This window comes from Bemisia tabaci, chromosome 6 (assembly GCF_918797505.1).
Source record: "Bemisia tabaci chromosome 6, PGI_BMITA_v3".
NCBI classification, from domain to species: Eukaryota; Metazoa; Arthropoda; class Insecta; order Hemiptera; family Aleyrodidae; genus Bemisia; species Bemisia tabaci.
In genome coordinates this window covers 34,544,954-34,554,408 of record NC_092798.1, presented here as the reverse complement: position 1 = coordinate 34,554,408, position 9,455 = coordinate 34,544,954, and the positions used below count along the sequence as shown (strand labels likewise).

The following is a 9,455-nucleotide window of genomic DNA, read 5'->3' as shown; positions in this document are numbered from 1 at the left end:
TGAAGTTTCGACATTTATGGTGCAATTTCTAGCCCTTTCAGCAATTTTTACAGGGGTTACACTAAAAGCAAGAGGAATTCTCCTTTTGTTCTCTCAAAATATTTGGTGTCATATTTATTGAATTTAGTGACACCATTGAGTGAGTCAATTATAACTGAAAATTATAGCATTCATTCACAGTCTGTTGGTACATCTTCTATTTAAGCATCCGCAGAACGTGAATTTGAAAGGTGAAATATACCAGAAAGCATTCATGACGCAATTCTACCTTTTCTTTTTTTTTTTTTTTTTGGGTGAATGTTAATAGTGGAACTCATTGGGCTTGCTGATGTTGGTTTTATGTCTTTCCAATCAGATGAGAAAGGAACTAAGTAATCCCTCAATCATCAAATTTCAAGATTTTTCTGTTGAAAGCCCATAAAGTGCTGGCTGTAGATGAATTGGCATTGCTTAACTAAGCCCTTTCTTCACTATCAATTGTCCAGTATACTATTGCACAAAAGTGTAGACGATTTATCGATGGCATGTGATCAAACTTTAATGTTGCAAACAAGATTCAATTGTTCAGACAGTCATTTTGTAGCAACGATGCGTTTCAGTGGCCATTGGCGCACTGAACTTTCCATACGTTGTCTGATCTGCGAATAATGCTTTAGTATTATGATTGGCCATGACACATTCTCAAAGAATCAAGTTGCAATAACACAGTGAATATAAATTGAGTGGTTCCGAATAGTCTAACCTCAAATTTGAAAGAAATAAGAGTGCTTATGTAAGTACCTTTGTTGGAAATCGATGAGTTTCTTCAGATAGAAGTTCAGCTTCAGCAACCAAAAGCACATCAAATACTGGAGTCACAGTAGGTGGAGTGAAATTTAATTGGAATTTAACTGTGAAGGAAGACTAACACAGAATGGTGAAAGCATAAAGCACTTGAGCACACGACACTTGGAACACAAAGGAAGATGCGAACTTAAATGACACAACGGCAGACGGAGAGAAGACAATGCAGAACACGAGGAGCCTTGGGTCAGATTTGATTAAGTAGGATGTAAACAGAAATGGAACTGATCGGACATAAAAACACTTTCAATGTAACACCATGATAAACCGAACATTCGTCGGCTCAAGTAGAAGGGAAAGATAATTTGAATGAATCGGAACACAAACTTGAAGAGACTTGAATTACACATTGAAGCAACGGCCACCACTTAATCTGAATGAAGAAAAGTCGTTGGTGCTTGATTCGAATTAAAATCACAAATCGCGTAAATATGGGGCTGCAACTACAGGGTGCATTGCATACCACGAAAAACTGCCCTGCATCCTGCATGGGTATTGCGCAACGGCTTTTTTGAAAAGGTGAGGTGATGCCAACCTGACGTCGGTCGTTGTTGATCGGCTTACAACAAACTAGCTACACAATAAGTTATTGTGTCTTACTTAATTGAGAAAAGGAAAAGTCAAAACTGGTTGATAAAATTGTAGAACTTTAAAATAGCACCAAAACGGCCACAAATGAGAGACATACACAAAACGGAAACTGAGGACTGCCAGTGCCAGACCACCAAACGGAGACAGTTGGCACCCACCGAGTGACGACATCATGTTTACAATAATCAACATGTAACGATAATGAAACGAGGTTATAAATTGAAAATTCTTTACGGTGTCTCTTGAAAAGTGTGGTAAATTACGTGAATTCGAACAAAAAAAATCGCATAATCGGTGCAGAGCAATGGCATATGATGCTTCGGAACTTCGGGACTATAGCTCGCCGCGAATCCGCGAAAATTTCGGGAGTGGGGTGGCTTATTGGTGGTTCATGGTGTAACTCAGATCATGTCCTATACCTTAGGAATGAAGCATCACGCATAAAGTATAGTGAAACAGTGAATTATGCAAAAATTTAGTCGGAAGAATTGAACTTGTTCTCGCGTTAACGCAATTCAATTCATGGCGTCACACGTTGAGACACCAAGTACTGCGGTCGCTGCATGTTTTCTTCCTATCAAAACACAAAGGTACCTGATTTTCATACCTACATCTCTGTCATTCCTGAGCATTTGAAAGTAATGTTTCTGTTGGACATTCACGCCCTTGCTTGAACCTTTGCTCACGTTCTTGAGGCGGCAGTAGCCAACCACGAACAACGCACAATAGGGCATCTGAGGAAGGATGCAGCTCCCCACTCATAATCCCTGGTAACTCCGTTAATCTGAAAACTAAGTTATAAAGTGATATCGCGAACTAATTTTCATGTACTATTTGTCAAAATTGCAAACTGTTGAGCACGCGTAAGATCGTTTCCTTTGTGCAAAACAAAGCTAACCATAAGTGATCCCTGGCCGAGTGACATCTTCAAGGTAAGCTATTTTTTAAAGAAAAGCTTTTATATTTTCTTGAAGAAGAGGTATTAGTTTCATACTCTGTATCACTATTGCTCCTGATGATCTGAAATGTTCATTATTTTCCACCGAAATTTTTTACCCATACATTTTTTGCAATTGACTGTGTTTCCAGTAAGGCTAGATTTTAAATAAGTTTGTTGTTTATATGCAAACAGCATCTGGCAAACCCTGGAAAGAAAACTGGAAGGATACTTAAACCAGCTTGTTATTTAGGCGATGCGTGCAACCAAGGGGGTTTTAACATGATGGGGGGGGGGGGGGTTGCGCTTGGGTTTGGGGGAAAGTGTGAATGCAACCAGGTTTTAAAGATTTCTTCAATTTGCCTAAGTTAGGAACTTTCTGAGGTTTAAATTTGTGAGGTGGCCCAGCCAAACTTAGCGGAGCAAACTCACTTAAATCAAACATGCGCATAATTGAAATTGTCTTGAGTCTGTGTTGTTTTTATAGCAGTTTATGTTCTCTGGGCTAGTATGCCCGTTTCGAATTATTGATAGTTATGTGGGGTAGTTTTTCAAATGGTTGCAGGAACACTTTTCCTGGAAAAGCTTGCGCCTGGAGAGTGTGCTCATCCAGTGAGAAACATCCATTAAAATTTCCATCAGATAAGTTGGCAGTTGTTCACTTTCCGTTAGCAGATAGTTGTGGTGCCGCCTTCTAATAGTAGTGTTGTCACTTTGCGCAGATACCAAAAATTGCCTTCTGCGATGATTAGTCATAAGTAAACAATTGGCAACCTACCTGACTAACAGTTCTATTAGCGTTGTAAGAAAACGGTCGTTTTCTAGTGACTGTTAGACTGGCTTTCCTTTAAATTAAAAGTCCTTTAAATTAAAATGATAGTCAGCAAGTTGACGTCGCTCCCACCCACCCACCCACCCCCCCCCCCCCAAACAAAGAAAAGAGGGCGCCTATCTCCTAGTCTCGATTATAGAAGTATTTTTCGCGATATTCGGTGCTCTTTTCTTTCTTTTTTCTCTATTTTCTTTTATCATCCTTTTACTTAGATATACCTAGGTATATTTACAAACAGGGTGGGCCAAAAGTATAACTGAAAAAGTGTCCATAACTTTTGAACAATAATAGATGTAAGGTTCCGATTTGGACCGTTGCTCATTGTGGTAAGGGGCTGATTTTTTCAGAGGGGCAACTCGAGATTTTCAAATGGCAACCCCCCCCCCCCCCTCCTTTGAGATACATCGTTAAAAAGAGAATAAAAAAACAAGAATGTTCGCGCAAACCGAAGATCAATCGGACTTTCGTTCCCGAGTTATTCACGATTAAAGTTCAATTTGGGACCGCCAAGTTTAGGCCAATCCGCCGGTAAAAAAGCGAGGGATACGTCTCAGAAATGTCTGTAGGATGTGCTCAGCAAACCTACTTCAGCTACATGTCTCCAAAACCTCTCACCAACGTTAGAATTGTCACGTTAAATTCCCATTTATCTCTTTGTTTGTCTTGCGATGATCTTGTATTTTTCGTTTCCTAAATCGACACTCTTAGAGAGACTTGACAGATCCGTTATGTTAGACGACGATTTCTGTGGGACGTCTGAGATGTTAGAAAGAGCGATCGTGTAAACTTTACTTCGGCCGTATGTTTCTGAAACGACTCGCCAACATTCAGACTCCTCACTTCAAATTTCCTTTATCATTTAGCAGTCTCGAAGATACCGTATTCTTCGCTCGCTGGGGATCGATACTCTCAGAGATATCTTATTTGTCCCTGAAACGACTCGCCAATAACATTCAAATTACACATTTAAATTACTGTAATCTCCTAGTGATCTCGTAGATATCGTATTTTCCGGTCGTCAAATACGTGCTCTCAGAAACATCTGACAGAGCAAGTAAGTTTGGCCGATGCCTGCGGTACGTCTCGGAGATGTCTGAGATCCATTCAGCAAACATACTTCCGCGCTGCCCGTCTCTAAAACGACTCACTAACATCCAGACTCCCCACTTTAAATTATTATAATCTCCAAGTAATCTCGAAGATATCGTATTTTCTGGTCCTCGAACACGTGCTCTCAGAAACATCTGACAGAGCAAGTAAGTTTGGCCGATGCCTGCGGTACGTCTCGGAGATGTCTGAGATCCATTCAACAAACCTACTTCCGCGGTGTACGTCTCAGAAACGACTCACTAACATTCAGACTCCCCACTTTACATTACTATACTCTCCTAGTAATCTCGAAAATATCGTATTTTCTGGTCGTCGAACACGTGCTCTCAGAAACATCTGACAGAGCAAGTAAGTTTGGCCGATGCCTGCTGTACGTCTCGGAGATGTCTGAGATCCATTCAGCAAACCTACTTCCGCGCTGCCCGTCTCTGAAACGACTCACTAACATTCGGACTCCCCACTTTAAATTACTATACTCTCCTAGTAATCTCGAAGATATCGTATTTTCCGGTGGTCGAATACGTGCTCTCAGAAACATCTGACAGAGCAAGTAAGTTTGGCCGATGCCTGCTGTACGTCTCGGAGATGTCTGAGATCCATTCAGCAAACCTACTTCCGCGCTGCCCGTCTCTGAAACGACTCACTAACATTCGGACTCCCCACTTTAAATTACTATACTCTCCTAGTAATCTCGAAGATATCGTATTTTCTGGTCGTCGAACACGTGCTCTCAGAAACATCTGACAGAGCAAGTAAGTTTAGCGGATGTCTGCGGTACGTCTCGAAGATGTCTGAGATCCATTCAGGAAACCTACTCCCGCGCTGCCCGTCTCTGAAACGACTCACTAACATTCAGGCTTCCCACTTTAAATTACTATACTCTCCTAGTAATCTCGAAGATATCGTATTTTCTGGTCGTCGAACACGTGCTCTCAGAAACATCTGACAGAGCGAGTAAGTTTAGCGGATGTCTGCGGTACGTCTCGGAGATGTCTGAGATCCATTCAACAAACCTACTTCCGCGGTGTACGTCTCAGAAACGACTCACTAACATTCAGACTCCCCACTTTAAATTACTATACTCTCCTAGTAATCTCGAAGATATCGTATTTTCTGGTCGTCGAACACGTGCTCTCAGAAACATCTGACAGAGCAAGTAAGTTTAGCGGATGTCTGCGGTACGTCTCGAAGATGTCTGAGATCCATTCAGCAAAACTACTTCTGCGCTGCACGTCTCTGAAACGGCTCACCGACATTCCGACTCTCCTCTTTCAATTATCATTATCTCCCAGTGATCTCGTAGATATGGTACTTTCTGCTCGTCAAATCCCTATTCTTAGAAATATCTGGCAGAGAAGTTAAGTTAGGCCGAAATCTGTGGCATATCTCGAAAGTGTCTGTGAGATTTATTCAGCAAACCTACTTTCGGTGCCCGTCTTTGAAACGACTCACTGACATTCCGACTTCCCACTTCCAATCGCCACGATCTCACAGTAATCTCGTAGACATCGTCTTTTCCGGTCGCCGAATTGTTCCTCTCAGAAACATCTGACAAAGAAAATATTTTCGGACTAGTTCTGGGGTACGTCTCAAAGATGTGTACGAGATCTTTTTAGCAAACCGCTAGGAAATGGCTAGAACAATTAATCTTCAAGACGTCCGGCGAAAAAATGGTTTTTGCCAGCAATGCCAATGATCTTGAAACTGTTTTTTAGACGTCAGGTTATAGCAATCTTACATCATACGTTTGCTAGATATCTATTAGAAGGGTTACATTTAGAAGTATTTTGGAGTATTTCTCTTAGACGTCTTTTAGAGCGTTGGCAGACACCTGCTTTTGCATAAAATCTTGAAGATAACTTACAGATGTACCGTAATTTTCCTACCGTCACAGGCAGTCTGCTAAACATCTCGTAGATACTGCATTATCAATGACAAATTTAGTCTCTCTAGAAGATATCTGTGAGAGAGTTGATTTTTTTCTTGATTCTATGAGCTATCTCTTAGATTTCAAGGAAAATTGGCCGAGTTTTGTAATAACTTTAAGACATCTTTAAGCTATATCCCGTTCTTAAGCTGTCTTCAAGACATCTTCCAGATGGTTTCGGCCTCCAAGACGAGCTGAGATGATCTCAAGACCAGAAATGTTTCCCGGGATGGTTGCAATCCAAATCAGGCGTTGAATGCAGATAGGGCATTCTTTGCTGGCGGTGTCTCAACATCTTCACGGTTAATTTACATTTAGAGAGGAAACTATTCCATGAATTTTTTGAAATTTTTCGATTTCAGCATTGTAAAATCATGAGGAAAGTTCAGTAAAAGTTTCGCAGAATTCCATACAGTTTGCTTTAATTACGATGAATGAAACGTTAACGGAGATTCTGAGACACCGCAAACAAGGAATGCTCTTTTTGCAAACAAGGAATGCTCTTTTTGCAAACAAGGAATGCTCTTTTTGCAAACAAAGAATGCTCTTTTTGCAAACAAGGAATGCTCTATTTACACCCAGCGCTTCAATTTTTACAGCATATTTTGATGATAATCTTTTATTTTATTCCAAATTCTCCCGAATCATGTTTCCGAAGAACATATGTTGCGGTTCTTTTCTACTTCAGCGGGTGAATTCACTATCGTCATACTCAGAAAATTTATCTGAAGGGAGTGACGTATCGTACACCACAAGATGATTTTTGTGTACTTACTTGGAATTTCCTTTAGTTTAAGTCGGTAACTTTAAATACGCGAGCACAATCTGAGCTAATGAAAAACTGCAAGATAAAAACGGATATTAAGTTGAGAAAATTCATCATCTTTAAGGCTACTATTTATCGAGTCGAAATGAGGAACGGGCAGATAAGCTACGTCAAATAGACCATTAAACCCGATGAAAAATACGCGTAGATTGCTCGAGATTAGATTCTTCAGGGAAGCGGAAGCATACCTTTTTCATGCGGGTCTGGCTGAAACCGCTGAAACTTCTCGGCGCGCTGTTGCGGCAAAGGCTTCGTATGCATCAATTACAGCTCCGAGCCGCAAGACGTTACCTTGTAAAAATTTCAGCGAACTCTCCTCGCATTACCTGCGTTGTCAGATTTCCGGTTAAAGGTGGAACCTGTTTCAAGTTCAAGATTCAAGATTCAAGATATTTATTGCATCGAGTAAAACATATAGAATGCTGTGATACAATTACAATATTTTAAGGTTAAAACTATAAATAGTCACACAAGCATAAACTTAGTGAAAAGAAACATGAGATAAAAAAGTAGTAGTTTTTAAAAAAAAATGTAATTTTATCCTTTTCACCTGTTGGCATAAACGGACCGCGTTAAGCAGAATGGAACCAACCCACATCAGCGACTGCCAAATTTGACTGAAGAACTAACTGAAAGAGAACGTCTGTGCGAGTTTTTTTAAGAATATTATAAGGAATTCGTTTCGAACTTGGTAGAATAGTCACTGAAATTTGCACAAAAATCCGCGCGACCGTGTTCATGTAAAAAATTAAATTTCCCAAGCAAATTTGGCAAAAGCTGATGTGGCTCGGTTCCTACCTGCTTGACACGATTCTATATATTTTTCATCCGATTGCGTAAATATCAATGGAATCGGACATTCTCAAAAAATTCGAGAGCCCAGATATGAAAAGACACGAAAAATAGTGAAAACTGTTTTAATTAATCCGTTCGAACTTTCAGAGCTCAGAAAAATTAGTGTTTGAGAAGAAGGCAATATAAAATTGGATTGCGCTATTCTAAAAAGTATCCTATGATTTACGGAAGGAAACCAGTTTGAGCTTGACCTCTTTCATGAAAAGGCGACACAATCATTCATTCATAAATGACACGATTTGGTCACACAAACGATAGGCTCAATATTTGAGCTGTGAGACTTTCAGGGATATGGGCGAAAATATTGATGGTGTGACCAGGGCTGCATAATTTATTCCAACCACGTTGCGAGATGTTTCTTTCCCCGTCGAGATACGTTGAGAAGTTGAACTTTTTACTGAAAGAAATTTTGCGACCTTGCATTCAGCGGGTGCATCGTTAAGGCTCCCTTATAAAAATAATCTCACCGCTCCGATAAATCTCCTTCTATGTATTCTAACAAAGCTTTTAAAGTTTCAGAATAATGCTCTAGAATTACCCACCAGGTATAACAGCCTTCTGCATCTGCAATCCATCCCACTTTGCCAGGGAATGTCTTTAAAATTTTCTTTCCGCCTATTTTTGCTTGCGTATTATACTGGATATTTCAGAAAGGCGTATTCAACCTTTTCTGCCTGCGACAAACATGACTACTCATGAAATAGGACGTAATGGTTACTATATTTCTGGTAATTACGAATCTCTATAAAATCTGGGAACCCTTTTTTTCACAATTTTTATAAGATAACAAGTCTTGTGGTAGGTAGTCTTGTTTTTTCACCTGTTTGGTGGTCTAATTTGTCCCTCTTCTAGCATAGAGACTTAACTACACTTTGCGATTAACCCTACCAGCCATACGCTCTTTCGTCAACCACACGACGGATTAGACTGCATTTTGCAATTAGGAACTATACAATTTCTGGCATGGAGATAAAAACACCTATCTGTAAGGAAAAATACATGCAAATTTTTATTTAACAGCCCATGACAATGGTAACATTAAAAACCAAGGGGGGGGGGGACGAGAAATAAGGCTGAAAATCCACAATAAAATACCAAGGACCAAGACGTTTCGTTTTTTCCCCTTGTTTTTTCATGCACTGAGAAACTTATGGCAAATGCTGTTATTAAAATGAGGCATATATTGTAGTTCTTAAGGTGATTCGATGGACTCCATATTTTGTGTCAGAACGGCATGCGATATATCGCATCCATTGGTTCCATTTGTTCAGCTACTCGTCATTTTTCTCCAATTTTCGCAATTCTGTTGTCAGGATACTAGAGCACTCACTTACCAATTTTAACAAAGAAATTCAAAGTAATGAAGGCGTGGTTTTTTTAGCGAGAAAATATCGCATTCGAGTGCAGTTTCGATATCAGTAGCGAATGCAATATTTTCTCTCTAAAAAATTTATTGGTTAAAATTGGTGAGTGAGTGCTTTAGTCTCCTGACAACAGAATTGCGATCTCAAAATTGGAGAAAAATTACGAGTAA

General features: G+C 39.9%; 1 protein-coding gene across 1 annotated transcript in view; it reads right to left on the bottom strand.

Moving 5' to 3' along the window:
- The window catches only part of LOC109042981 (discoidin domain-containing receptor 2), a 337,676-nt gene that overhangs the window by 231,976 nt on the left and 96,245 nt on the right, over positions 1-9,455 (bottom strand). The gene's annotated exons all lie outside the window — the stretch shown is intronic.